Here is a 14,744-nt window from a genome sequence, read left to right on the forward strand (position 1 = left end):
AGGGCGCCAAAAGGCCTAATGCCGGCCCTGGGTATAATACCCGGTATAATGTACTGTGTGCCCGGTATATTGCACCGTGTGCCCGGTATAATACCCGGTATATTGCACTGTGTGCCCGGTATAATACCCGGTATATTGCACTGTGTGCCCGGTATAATACCCGGTATATCGCACTGTGTGCCCGGTGTCAGTGCCGGGAGATGACAGTTTGCCGCATGCGCAGTGTGAGCCGGTCCGGCTGCCGGCGGGGAGGGTCTTACATGCTAATCCGAGGATTTCTTCCTGTGTCGCCGCTTTCCTGGTTCCGGGCGGAGGCTGCCGAAAGGCATGATGGAGATAGGTAGTTAAAAGCCGGGCTGGAAGGAGCCGCTACAGACAGACACAATACACACAGAGAGGATCGGCCCGGGCGGTCAGTATCGGGGGGCAGGCCGGGGGGGGAGGGGCTCTGTGTGTACCCCCTCACTGACCCTGTGCTCCCACCTTCACCCTGTCTGTCTGTCCTGCCAGCTGGCTCTGTCCGGGGGGCGGTGGGGGTATTTATTCCTATCCCAGGGCTCAGCATGGAGAATAGCAATGTATTTTATTAATTAATATTCAGCCATTGTATCCGGATATTGTGCTCCCACCATTAGAAACCCCCATGCTGTGTATTGTGTCAGATGTCAACATTATCCTGATTCATAATTCATTACTCAGAGATCGGTGATTGTCCTGATATTATATTATATTTGTGTATATTTTGGACAGCCCTGCCAGGTGTCCAGGAAGATCTGCTCCTTCTGAAGATTTACCTATTTTTATGTCCATTTTTTTTTGTATTGAATTGGAATCATTGCCTACAAAGTTCATGTTAAATCAAGTCAAACCAATACTGGGGTATGGGTAATTTTAGTGACTTCCATTTTGATTCCAGTTAAATAATATTTAACGTTTATTGAATAACCCTGTTAGCCTCTCCTGCAAGCATGCATCTGCTTAGTCTTGTTTTACCCTTGACCTTTTTTTTTTTTTTTTTTTTTTCCTGTCTGTTGGAAAGTTGGCAGGTCATCATCATCTATAAGAGGGAATGGTCCCAAAGGATGGTCACACCTTTTTGTTTATGTGAAGTGTGAGCGCTTGACCTCTGATGGCAGCACACACTCAGCAGCTGGCCTGCTACCTTAACCCCTTAAGGACCAAACCTCTGGAATAAAAGGGAATCATGTCATGTCATGTCATGTGTCCTTAAAGGGAAACTCCAGTGCCAGGAAAACTATCCGTTTTCCTGGCACTGGAGAGTCCCTCTCCCTCCCACCCACCAATCCCCAGTTACTGAAGGGGTGAAAACCCCTTCAGTCACTTACCTGAGGCAGCGGCGATGTCCCTCGTCGCTGTCTCCTCCTCTGCGCCGCTCCTCCTACTGGCTCCGTCGGCCGGTGGGCGAGACTGATCCCGCCCACCGGCTGAGGAGACCTAATGCGCATGCGCGGCAATTCCGCGCATGCGCATTAGGTCTCCCCATAGGAAAGTATTGAAAACAAATTTCAGTGCTTTCCTATGGGGATTTGAGCGACACTGGGGGTCCTCACACAGTGTGAGGATGTCCAGCAACGCTCTAGCACAGGTTTCCTGTGCTATGGACCAGGAAGAGACCTCTAGTGGCTGTCTAGTAGACAGCCACTAGAGGTGGAGTTAACCCTGCAAGGTAATTATTGCAGTTTATAAAAAAAACTGCAATAATTACACTTACAGGGTTAGGAGTAGTGGGAGTTGGCACCCAGACCACTCCAATGAGCAGAAGTGGTCTGGGTGCCTACAGTGTCCCTTTAAGGGGTTAAAGGCAGACTGTCACTAGTCTAGAAGTACATTTGTGTCATCCCTCTCCTAAGTGAATGTCATTGAAACATTTTATTGGGGATGACCAGTCTACAGAGGTAAATGTGCAGTTGTAGTGATAAACCCCGTGCCTTCACACACTATTCATGGGACATAGTCAACCATGATTCTACAGGTGACCCAAAAATGCTGTTTGTTTTAATGCTTGGGCATTCAGTCAATAACGCTGCATGCAGACATGTCACTGCAATGGTTAATGTGCTGCAGAATATGTTGGTGCTTTATAAAGTCAGTAATGATGCAATTTACATGTGATGCCTGGCATTGCTTTAGAGCAAAAAAGGCAATAAACATATTACGAAAAGTAATACATGCAAAACCCTAGCTAACTTTTAGTAAGTGTTTGAGTTGTGCTAAAATCTTATTCGTGACTGTTCCACTTGTGTTATCACATGATTGCAGTTTAGAACACACGATGTTGTGGATTTTCTGTTTGTGGCAGGACCTAAATAGGTATTGTAACAATATAATGTTGGGAAAACACTTTGTTTGGTTTGTATTTATATTGCTGAAGTATTCCTTTAATCTGCAATTGTCATTTCCCATGTTTTTTTTCCATTATGTTTATCTATCCCTTCATTTAACAAATATGTATTGTGAAAAATAAAATTAACTTTTTTTATTTTTTTTTATTTTTTTATTATCCTGCACATGGGAGCCTCTATCTTAGCTCCCTGTCAGTCATTGTATGTTCTGTCCTTTCACCAGGCCAAGAGAAGTGAAACAATGTTTCTATTTCCACTCAATTGTATCTGATTTTTGCTGTGTCTGAACTAGGTAATGGTGTAATTTCCTAAATATTTCATATAAAATAAATGGAACATCCATTGGGATGTTTCCTCTTTTTTATTATTTTTTTTTAAAGAGAAAGTGTTAAATGGCTGTACATTAAGGATAGCAAAAAGGCCTCCCTGATGAATGTGTTACGTTTTTTAAACTGTTCCGTCACAAACCGGTTAAAACTGCCTGTCTAAAAAGTGATGGTAAACTGAGTGGAGCACAAGAGGATTTACCGGACGGCATCTCAATAACCATGCGTCCAGACTATACATTTAAAATCTATGTGGGACTGAGAGCAGTCCTACCTGTTATGTTCACCTATTTAATTTTTAGCATTTTTGTGATATTCTAACTTTGTTACCTGTAAGAATGACTACATTCACTTTGTACTGATATCTTTTACCTGCCAGGAAAATCTTTTTGACTGCCACTGCTTTCCCTTTTGTAATCATTTGAACTTTGCATTGTGTTATTGACTGTATTTACGTGTGTACATTTATATTTCATGTTAGGGCTGCACAAAAATCTTGTAGACCTCACCTGCCACATTGTAGTCTGTTTTTACCTGGGGAAAAATGCCAAACTAGATGCAGACCTCATTATGCAACTATACTAGAACATAGAATTAAAGAAACACTTCAGGGTCAGTAACACAAACATGTATTCCTGACCCTATAGTGTCAAACCACCACCTTGCCCCTTTAAATATTGTGAAATCTTACCTTTATGTCAGTCTACTGCTGCTGGATCTGCCTCCTTGGCTGACCTGATCCGAAGTGGAAAGCATTGGATTGGCTGTAAGCATCTCCTCATAGAGATGCATTGAATCAGTGCATCTGAGGAAAGTTCCATGGAGAGGGTGGAGACATTGAATGGCAGTGCTGCACACTATGCAGCACTGCCCCAGGAAGCACCTAGCGTAGCCAACTGAAGAGTGGCCAGTGGAGGTCTCCCTAGGCTGTAATGTAAATACTGCCTTTTCTCTGAATAAAAACAGTGTTTACTGCAAAAAGCCTAGGTACTGATTATAATTACCAGAACAAATACAATAAGCTGGTGTTGTTCTGGTGACTATAGTGTCCCTTTTTAAAGATATTCTAATGCATTATATTCTACCCAGAACATGCCGGGTGGTTCAGTTTTCTAGAACAGAATAGTGACTGTGCTTTAAGAGACAAGTACCAAAATTTCTGTCTTTAAATATTTGTTAGTTCGCTGTTGTAACGAACTGAGCCTTGTCACGTGTTCTTGGAGGGGACTGCTGGCCAGCCTCTTGCCGAAAGACTATGGGCCCTTTTAAAAAAAAAAAAAAAAAAAAAAAAACACCCTCTGTGAACAGACTTTGTTCGTGGGATTTTATATTTGGTTCAGGAAACGAACAGCCGCACGAACCAGAGACCACCCTGGAGCTTGTTAAGCTGAATTTCCACCGTAGTGTACTAAGTGTTTCGTCTGGGTGGCCGCAATTCTTATGGACGACCACGAGGTGCTGGCCATCTTGTTCGCAAGAACGCCGGCAGCGGTGTTTGGGCATGAATCTCCATGGAACTGAAAACTGACACAGAAACTCCCGAACACCGCTGGACTTTAGCATCGCCTGTGGTCGGTTCCACAACACTTGGAAAAGCGCTGTTCGGTGGAAACATTCCCACTAACAAGGGGATCAAGCTATTGACTCTGTTCGGTAGTTTGTTCATTTTTAAACTACCGAACTAGACCGACCACAAGCCCTGATTCTCTGGAACTGTATTCGGCATGGACCATGCGGGAGGTCGGTCAAAATTAAGACTTCCAGGAAATTCCTGTACCTCTGAACTGATCTGGGTGATTTTTGGATATGTTGCTAGCCCAGATCAGGGCTATCATGGGATTTAACTTTTGGAGGGATTGTAAAAATGTCTGTGTGTTTGTTTTTTTTTGTTTTTTTTTTAAATTGGTCATTTTTATTTTCCATAAAGTCAATGGGGTACAGAAAGAAGAAGGGGAGGATAATAGGTTGTTAGGTTGTACAACATTTTTCACCAATCACAACATGCCTCTAGAGTAAAGAAAAAAGAAAAAAAAAATGAAAAATACTTGCATTCAGTCCTATCCGCGTAACCTGGACTCCCAGTATACATTGAGAGTACCTAGTTTATAGCGTATACAGCACTAAGGCCTCATGTATTTACTCCCCATATATAACACATTGTGTCCCGAGTTTGCCGAGCCTTACCAGACTCAGATTGGCCTATGCATAACATCTCATTCCTGGTAGAGGACATTGCAGCTTGGGTTTGGGCTTTTCAACTGGGAATGAACAATGGGGGGTTATAGGAAGAGAAAAGGGAGGGGAGAGGGAAGGGGTGTTGGGAGTGTGTTTGTTACTTCAGTATAGCCCTAGGTCATAGTAAGTATTAATGCTCGGGTGTGTTCTAGAGTTGGGATACACACCACAGTAGGTTTGAATTCTAGGTGGGTTTATCATTCTGTGCGTGGAAGCGTCAATCACATCTGATGGGGGATTGAATCTCTTCCGGGTATAGGACTCTGTGGGCGTGGTATTGATGGTATATACCTTATTAGTGCCCTTGACATTCCCTTGTCGTAACCACTTTGTTGGTGTTACGTTGCCTCGATAGCATTCCCCTTGTCCCAAAAATCAGCCCATGGTGCCCAGGCCGTCTGAAAGGACTTTCTTTGTGGGGCCGTTTTGGCCGTCAAGCCTTCATATATGTGGTAATGATGGATTGTAGCTAACAATTGGGTTTTAGAAGGACATTCCTGTCTTTTCCAGTGTGTTGCTATAAGATTTCGTACTGCTAATGCCGTGATTGCTAATATGCATTTAACCGACTTTGGGGTCGAGTGCGGGTATGAAAGAAATAACCCTGTATGTACATCTAGCGGTGGTGTCGTGACGCCAATGGTCCGCAGGGTGGACTGTGCTTCTTCCCATAGGGGGCGTATGTGTTGGCAAGCCCACCAAATGTGGAACATTGTGCCCTTTTTTTCCCCACATCTCCAACAGAGCGGTGATATAGAGTCATATATGGTATGGCGCCTGTGGGGCGTTAAGTACCACCTGTAAACCAACTTCCTGTGGGCCTCTATGTGTGAGTAGCACTGTGTGAGACCCTTGAGGGCATTGGGGGACGCCAACACCACTTCATCAGTTATCAGCCCATCGCAGTCAGTGAGCCACTGGTCCACAAAGGGTGGAGAGTAGTGTGGTGCTGTTTTCAAAACTACTTGGTAACATAGAGCAAGTGTTTTCGGTTTGTTTGGGGTTTGCCAGCATCTGTCATATAATGTGTCTATTACCTTTTGTGTCTCGGCTAGCATCCGTAGTGGTTTGTGCCACATGAGTGGGTATGATACTTTTAAGTTGCATGTAGGGGAATATTGAGGAGTTGGTTAGTTTAACGTCACGCTGTAGGTCTGGGAAGGGCCTGACAAGGTTGTGTTGCATGACTTGGTCTAAGTGGTGAATACCTAATTTGGCCCAAGAGTTCAGGGAGAGCCATGGCGAGATTGCTCGTAAGGCCGACAGTGGTGTCCGAGGGTGAAATTTGTAGGTGGCGTTTTGCCTGTGTCTTAGTACATCCCAGTGATGCAAGGTGAGCGATGTGGTTGGGAACAGGGGTTCAGTCTTTGGGGCGAAGTGTTTTGGGAGTCCATAGGGTATCTACCAGGGGTGTCGCGGCAGATTTTACTGTCTCCATATCCACCCACTGATATTCACCCTTAGGGGTATGCCGTTTTACTGCAGCTTCTAAGTTGGCTGCCTTATAGTAGGTATATATATCCGGAAGGCCTACACCGCCCTCTATTGTGCGTTGTTGCAATAAGCGGTGGGATAACCTGGGTTTACGCGAGTCCCATATGTATGATGACAGAATTTGTTGGAGCTGCTTAAAGAGAGTGGGTGGAGCATGTATGTGGAGGAGGCGGAATATATATAGCAACTTTGGCAGAAGAACCATTTTAATGGTATTAATTCTGCCTAACCATGTCAATTTAACCGGTTTCCATCTAAGGCATTCTGCTTTACACAGGTGGATTAGTGGTTTATAGTTATAGTGGTACATACGTTCTACTGTAGGCGCTATTTTGACCCCTAGGTAGGTTATGTGGTCTTCCCTCCAATCAAACTTGTAGTTCCGTGTAAGGTCCCGGATCAGAGTGTGCGGGAGTCCGATGGGCAGGGCCTGTGTCTTAGTTTGATTTAGTTTGTAATATGCCACCTTGCCATAGGCTTTTAAGAGGTGCATTAGAGTTGGTAACGACGTGGTAACCTTGCTCAGCGTGATAAGAACGTCGTCAGCAAACATGGATAGTTTGTATTCGTTTGGGCCTATTTCTATGCCTTTGATGTCTGGGTGGTGTCTAATGATATGCGCTAACGGTTCCAATGATAGAACAAACAATAATGGTAACAGGGGGCACCCCTGTCTGGTACCGTTGGTGATGCTAAATGGTTTGGACAGGAAGCCTGCATTTGCTACCTGTGCGGTTGGGTTGTTATATAGAGCCATGATTCCAGATATTATTGGTGGAGTGAAGCCAAACGCTTGGAGTACACGTTGCATATAGTCCCGATTAAGCCTGTCGAAGGCCTTCTCTGCGTCTAGCGCCAAGAGAAGGCCTTCTTTGCGACTAGTGTGAGCATGTGCGAGAATGTTTAGGATCTTTCGGGTGTTATCTTAACCTTGTCTCATTTTAACGAATCCGGATTGGTCATTATGAGTTAGTGTTACTGTTTGCTAAGAGCTTAGCGTAGAGCTTCACGTCTCCATTTAGCAAGGAGATCGGTCGAAAGTTGTGGCATTGTGTGGGGGATTTGCCTGGTTTTGGAAGGGTAGAGATGTGTGCTCTCAGCATCTCAGAGGGCAGTGATACCCTCCCGAAGGATTGGTTGAATAGTGCGGTTAAGTGCGGGGATAGTATGTGTGTGAATGTTTGGTAGTACAAATTTGTGTAACCGTCTGGGCCTGGTGCCTTGTGTTTAGGCAGTTGTTTTACTGTTTTCTCTATTTCTGGTATGGTGAATGGTGCGGTGAGAGAGGCGGGCAGGGTAGGGGCTGGTGGGGGCTGTGTGCAACCCCACCCCTCGCATCGCTGCAACGGCCGGGCCCAGATAGTAGGGGCCTCACTGCTGCCGCAAGGCTTTATCTATATACACCCTGAACATGTAAAACGGAACCTCATATACGAGTAGTGAGCATTCGGTAGTCAACCATCATAGGTGTAAATCTCGTAGAGAGACAGCATATTGTGACTCTTATGGGCAGGGGTATCAAGCAGACCTGCTTTGGAGTATAGGCTAGGAGCAACGTAAACGGGGGAGGGCCACCCAGCTGAGGCTGCGTGTCGCATCACTGCAACGGCCGGGTCCGGCTCAAATAGCAAGGGCCCCACCATTGCCGCAAGGCCTAGCCAGACACCCCTTAGGCATTCAAGTTAGAGTTTCATGCACAAAATACTAAACAATCCGCAATTAACAATCATAACTTTGACTTTTGTATAGAGAGAAAACAATTAGCGATTCTGCGCATCGCTGCAACGGCCGGTCCCAAACAGCAGGGGCCTCACCGTTGCTGCAAGGCTTATCCAGATACCTCTGGGTGTCCGTGCTGTAACCTCTTATACAAATAATAAATTATTAATAATTAACAATTGTAACTGTGAATTTTGCAGTGGGAGAGAATAGTCTGTGACTCTTGCGGGCAGGGGCACCAGGCAGGCCTGCCCTGGAGTGTAGGCCTAAAGCAATATGAACGCGGCATGATCACTTAGCTGATGCTGCAACATTCCAGTCGTTTTGGACTTTTCTCGGTGATCTTCGGTGATCCTCTTGTGTGGCTCGGTCAGGCTGTTGTGGTAAGGGTATGTCCCATTCTTTCAAGAGCTTTTTGCCATCTTCGATGTTGGTAACATGCCGGTCTGTGCCATTCCGCCGAATAATTCTGCGGGCTGGGAATCCCCATCTATAGAGAATGTTGGCATCTCTCAGGGCTCTTGTGATGAGGGTAAGCTCTCTCCGCTTTGATAGCGTGGATGCTGATAGATCCGTGAATAGGTGGACATCTGTGAACTTCTCCGGTAAGTTGTGGGGGCTTCTGGAAGCTCTCATGATTTTTTCTTTAGTACTATAATAATGTAATTTTGCGACAGTGTCTCTTGGGACCGACGCAGAGAGAAATCTCGGCTTCGGTAGTCGGTGAATGCGGTCAATGAGAAAATCGTGCTGTGTAAGGTCTGGGACCAGATGTTGAAAGAGACATGTGGCATATGCTTGGAGGTCCTGGGGTAGGACTTCTTCAGGGATGCCGCGGAGGCGGATGTTGCTGCGCCTGTCTCTGTCTTCGTGGTCCGCCACTTTTTCGGTAAGTTGTTACAGCTTTTCTTTTAATTCCGTGTAGGCATCTGTCAAGGTGTTGTGGGCTGATATAAGTTCCTCCGTTTTATCCTCAAGGCGGTTAGTTCTTTCCCCTAGCGCTTGGATGTCCGACCTAATGTCCCGCGCCATTTTAGTGAAGTTTGCATTGCTTTCAGCATTTTATGGATTGAAAGGTCTGTGGCTGGGGCTGCTACTGGCTCAGAGACCGAGGTAAGGTCACTATGGTCTGAGTAGGCCGTCGGCGACCTCGGTGTGCCAGCGCCATCTTGGGTCTGCGAACGTGGCGGGGTGAGCGCCCGAACTTGCAGTAAAGTTTGTTTGTGCTTTAATTTTTTTGCTGACCTGGATGCCATGTCTTGCAGTAAGGTCAGTGCAGATTGCTGTGGTCGGTTGGGAGCAAATAATGCTGGTTTAATCGCTGTGGAGGGTCAATGTACGGAGGAGCTAACAGCTCATGCGACCGTCTCTCCGAGCTGCCAGGCCATGCCCCCTTTGGTTTTTTTTGTTTTTATGGGAGTGTCCTGGACCTGAGAGCCAATGTGATTGTGTATTTATGTCTACTGTTTTACTCTTGGGTCCTGGGGGAAGTGCCCCTTGCATGGGGACTGTCATAAAAGGCCAGTTGTGGCTACAATTAAAGATTCCTTTTACCCTTTATGAAGTCTAGGTACATGTTTGGGGGATTGGAGAGCTATAATCACTATACCTCCTTGAATCACAACACTTGCTCTTATAAGAGCAGCCTAATTCACTCTCTGGACTAGGAGGTCTACCCGCTGGAAGCTGGATCCTGTTCTTGGATCCAGGGTGGGTGAAGGACAGCGAGACCCCAACCAAGCTGTGGCGGTTTGTGGGGATTACGGTGGTTATGGTGTTGCAGTGCTTATGGTGCTAGGAAGCAGCGATTGACTGAGGTACCCGGTCGGGGTGCAAGGCGGTCCGTCAGTTGTATATAGACTCTGCGCAGTTGTGTGACTCTGTGCTGTATCTAGCACGGCACTTTCGGGGGGGGGGCGGCAAAACCGCTGGTCGGCCTCTTGTTCTCAAGAAGTGGCCGACTGGCCACCTCAGGGACCCCCCCGAGGCTGGCATATATTTTGTTTGTGCGCGGATGGCGAAGGAGCACTCGCCCCTGAACTCTTCCTGCTCAGCTCCCTTGCGCGCACTGCAGTGATGTCGGAGACAGAATATGACGTCGCCCCAGCATCAGTGAGAGGCGCGTGAGGGAGCTGAGCAGGAGGATCAGAGCTCCCTCTCTGCCCTGCCTGCCAGTCCCACTGGACCCCAGGGAAGAATCAGCTCCAGCTCCCAAAGGTAGGGAGGCTTGATTGATTTGACATTAAAGAGTGGGAGTGTGTGTATTTGTCAGTAAATGTGTGTGTGTGTGTGTGTGTGTGTGTGTGTATATATGTCTGTCAGTGAGTGTGAAAATGTGTTGGTTAAACAATGTGTGTCAATGACTGTATGTCTGTGCATCCATCAGGGAGGGCGTGTGTCTGTCAAGAAGACAAATTTGGAAGGAGGGGGGTACGTGCCCAAGTTTTGTTGTGTCTAGGGCAGCACAAAACCAGAATACACCTCTGGTGTGACTAGTATACCATATGCTGCATGAAAAATAATAGGATAACTATAATATTTATTGAATGCAGACCTTTCCAGCACGGTGTACCTATTTAAATTGTAATTTTGTCAGAAGATGATATTTTAAAGCGGCACTGTCATGGCCGAATCCCGTGTGTTTTTTTTTTTTTTTTTTTGTTTGTTTTTTTAACCCCCCTCCCGCCTCCACTACATCCAATTGACCCCCTAGTCAACCCCAAATGCCCCTAATATTACCTATTTTTAATCTTTATTTTCTGCCCCGATCTATATTCAGGGCGCCGCCATCTTTGTGTGGGTAGAGGAAGTCCCTGTGGGACACGTCATCTGCCCACACTAGACAGACTGTGAGATTCCCGCACATGCCCAGTGAAACACCTGGACATACGAACGGGAATTTCATCCATTCATTCATCAGAAAGCTGAATGAATGAATAGAAAAAATCAGACGAACAAACAAATACCAAATATCGGTGTTCGTTCAGTTTATTACAAGGAGGGAGCTACCTGCTGTCCTTCCCCCGCCCCCAACCGTGAGCATTGAGTGGGGGCCATAAAAATAATCAGGGAGGGGACCTACTGTCCTCCCCCCGCACCCAACCGTGAGCGTTGGGTGGGGGCCATAAAAATGAGGGGGGGGTACGGGTGGGGGCGGGTGGGGGCCCTAAAACAAAGGGTGCCCCCCCCTCAATCAAAGGTGACTAGGGGTCCCCTTGTCACCCACCCCCAAAAAAGTTACCCCCTACCTACCCCCCTCACCCTAAAAAATAGTGAGGGGGGAATAAAATAACTAACCTGTAAAGAAAAATTCAACTTGCCATTTGACGTCTTCTTTTTTCTAAAATCTTCATTTTTCAGCCCCAAAAAAGGCCAAATAAAAAAACATCATACCCGTCGAACTTAAAATAAAATTAAAAAAAAAGAGCGCAAAAAAAAATCCAGACGAAAAAGAAAAAACCCGACGCTAAAAAAATTAATCGATCTTCACCCATGGAGGGCTCCACGCAGACTGAGCTCTGCAGGGCGGGGGAAGGCTTATAAAGCCTTGCCCCGCAATTAGGCTAAGAACACTGATTGGCTGGTTTAAGCCAATCACAGTGCTCTGTCATTTTACACAGCGTGGGAAAATCCCAAAGAACTTTCCCACGCTGTGTAAGATGAGAAAGAGCACTCTGATTGGGTGGCTTGAAATCCATCCAATCGGTGCTCTGTGTAATTTTACACAGTGTGGGAAAGTTCTTTGGGATTTTCCCACGCTGTGTAAAATGACACAGAGCACTGTGATTGGCTTAAACCAGCCAATCAGAGTGTTCTTGGCCTAATTGCAGGGCGGGGTGGGGCTGAAAAATGAAGATTTTAGAAAAAAGACGTCAAATGGTAAGTTGAATTTTTCTTTACAGGTTCGTTATTTTATCCCCCTCACAATTTTTTTAGGTTGAGGGGGGTAGGAAGGGGATAGTTTTATTTATTATTGACTAAGGGGCTTGGGACCCCTAGTCACCTTGATTGTGGGGGATTTTTATTTAGGGCCCCCACCCACCACTCAGGGGTGGGGGCCGGGGGGAGGACAGTAGGTGGTCCCCCCCCCCCCTTATCCTTATTTAGGGCCCCCACCCGCCGCTTGGGGGTGGACAATAGGTCCCCCCCCATTGTGATTTATAGCTCCCACCCGTCGCAAAGGGGTTGGGGACAATAGGTTTTGTGGTTTTTTTTTTGTTGTTTTGTTTTGTTTTTCGTGAGCAGCCACAGGCTGCTCACTGCTTACTAGACATGCCCCTACTCTCGGTATAGCGAGTAGGGGCATATTATTTACTAATACGAAGTAATCTTTACTTAGTATTAGTAAATTTGGCTGAAAGGCCAATTTAGGTCTTTCAGCCTTTTAGTAGAGCACTTCCTAATTCCCACGGTATTAGGGAGCTATCTACTAAGCGGCTGCAAGATGCTGCAGCTAGAGCAATGAATAGGATCGGAGTTTAATTCATTCGAATGAAATTCCAATCCGAACAAAGTCCCAAATTGCGTTCTAACACGAATGGAGAAACTGTTAGAACGCAATTCGGCAGTTTTGCCGGCGTTCTGTCTAACTGACAGGAAGCATTGTGGGAACAGGGAGGAAAGCTAAGGATCATTGGAAAATTGCTGTTACCACCGGAAACGAAGCACACTTTGCTCCTCCGCTGGTCACTGCGTAGGAAACCTCCAGAAGAGAAATAGTCCCTACTTTTTCTTAAGTTTTAAAGAAAATTATAGCAGATAGGAAGAAAAGAACAGGAATCGATTGGGGAAAAGTAAGTTCGGCATGATAGTGCCGCTTTCACAGAATTTAGGTAAATTCCTACTATAATAAACCTGAAAAGAATTGTTGCCAAAGAAAGATACAAAGTGGTTGCTTAAACTATTTTGTGAATGTTCTGTGAGCATATTTAGTTTGCAAAGCAGTTTGTCATTCCCTATATTAACTATAAACTTCTGATCCTGGCACATTTGCACACTGTAGTCAAGTTTTTGTTGACCTACCTTGTAGATCTGTTAAAAACTAATGACTAAATCTAACTTCTGCCTGTAGTGAATTAAGTTTGCCTAAATCTTCAATCAATATGTATTCTAAATGCATCTAAGTCAAATTAATGGGAGTATAAATTTTCATTTGAAACTCTGTGGTTTTGCCTGCCGAAGAAATACTAAAAGGTGTTCCAGCACGTATCAGCTTCTGAACAATTTAAAAAAAAAAAAAAAGTGCATCCCTATTTTAGAAGATGTGTTTTTGATTAGTGAAAACTAAAATTAAATGTAGAAATTCATAACTCTTTATCCTTCATCTGGGCACCTCAATCTTCGCTCCCTGTCAATCATTAACTCTGTCCTTTGTACCAAGCAATCGCATGCAGACAAGAGACCGAGAAATAAAACTGCTTGTTTCTATTTCTCCTCCTCATTTGCAAGATTCAACATAGCATCGCCTTGTGTGAACTGCGATCTTGATTGCTATATCTTTAATCTAAATATTAAAAATACAGCACATCTCATAAATAAAAATAAGAAGTGGCTGTTCCCCTTTAACTCCATAATAACTATGTATGAATGTATTCTCCCTTCATAGCCTCAGAAGTTTTCTGTTTCTGTCTACTAGACAGCCACTAGAGGGCACTTCCGTGTCCATAGCACAGGAAACCTGTGCTAGAGCGTCGCTGGACATCCTCACCCTGTGTGAGGACCTCCAGCGTCGCTCAATTCCCCATAGGAAAGCATTGAAAGCATTTTCAATGCTTTCCTATGGGGAGCTCTAATGCGCATGCGCGGCATTGCCGCGCATGCGCATTAGATTTCCTCAGCTGGCGGATCAGTCTCGCCCACCGGCTGACGTAATCACTGGGAGGAGCGGCAGCGAGCAGAAACCACCGCTGAGGGACATCGGCGGGGTCTCGGGTAAGTGACCTGAAGGGGTTTTCACCCCTTCAGCAACCGGGGATGGGTGGTGGGAGGGAGAGGGGACCTGCAGTGCCAGTAAAACGGATTGGAAGCCATAGAATCATGGGAAGAGCTAGATCCTGTCTCCAGTAAAGGGTTATCAGACTTTTACTTTAAGATCCTGATCTTTGGGGATTTTTGGTAAACTGTGGTCTTAAGTTTGGTATGATGTAGCAGGAGAGGAGCCGGGCGGAAGGGGAATTCCAAATCTGTTTCTTTCTTATCCCAGCAAAGGACGGACAAGCAAACTTGCAGGCTGAGACACACTGGATGCTGCCAGGAATCAGTGGAGAGCTGAGAGGCTGTGCTCGGATCCATTGGGTTACGGCGCTAGACGAATGTCCTCCTTTTCTGCTGAGTGAAGTTTCTGGCATTCTGTAGAGGCAGTCTTGGTGGCGCACTTATGGTTTAGGTCATGCACCTGCACACAGCGTTCCACCAACAATGCGATCCCACAAATGCACTGCGTGCATTGTTTTAGGGAGGGGGGAACAAAGGTATAGTTAATCCTTTCTATCCTGGTGTAAGGCTGGATATTGCTCCAGGTACTTGGGTACTTGAGACCCCAAACTGCCATGGACTGATTCAACAGATATCTGCTTTCTTCTTGTATAGCTGCAGCGCTGTGAGAAGG

The 14,744-nt window shown here is 45.8% G+C and overlaps 1 protein-coding gene across 2 annotated transcripts in view; it reads left to right on the forward strand.

Annotated features, from left to right (window-relative positions):
• Positions 1 to 296: 296 nt before the first annotated feature.
• The window catches only part of TUT7 (terminal uridylyl transferase 7), a 69,231-nt gene continuing 54,783 nt past the window's right edge, over positions 297 to 14,744 (forward strand). For both annotated transcript variants that reach the window (XM_063454978.1, XM_063454979.1), the window contains exon 1: positions 297 to 412. The gene's annotated coding sequence lies outside the window, so the exon portion shown is untranslated. The remainder of the gene's footprint in view (positions 413 to 14,744) is intronic.

The sequence above is a fragment of the Pelobates fuscus genome, chromosome 5, assembly GCF_036172605.1.
Source record: "Pelobates fuscus isolate aPelFus1 chromosome 5, aPelFus1.pri, whole genome shotgun sequence".
Lineage (NCBI taxonomy): Eukaryota > Metazoa > Chordata > Amphibia > Anura > Pelobatidae > Pelobates > Pelobates fuscus.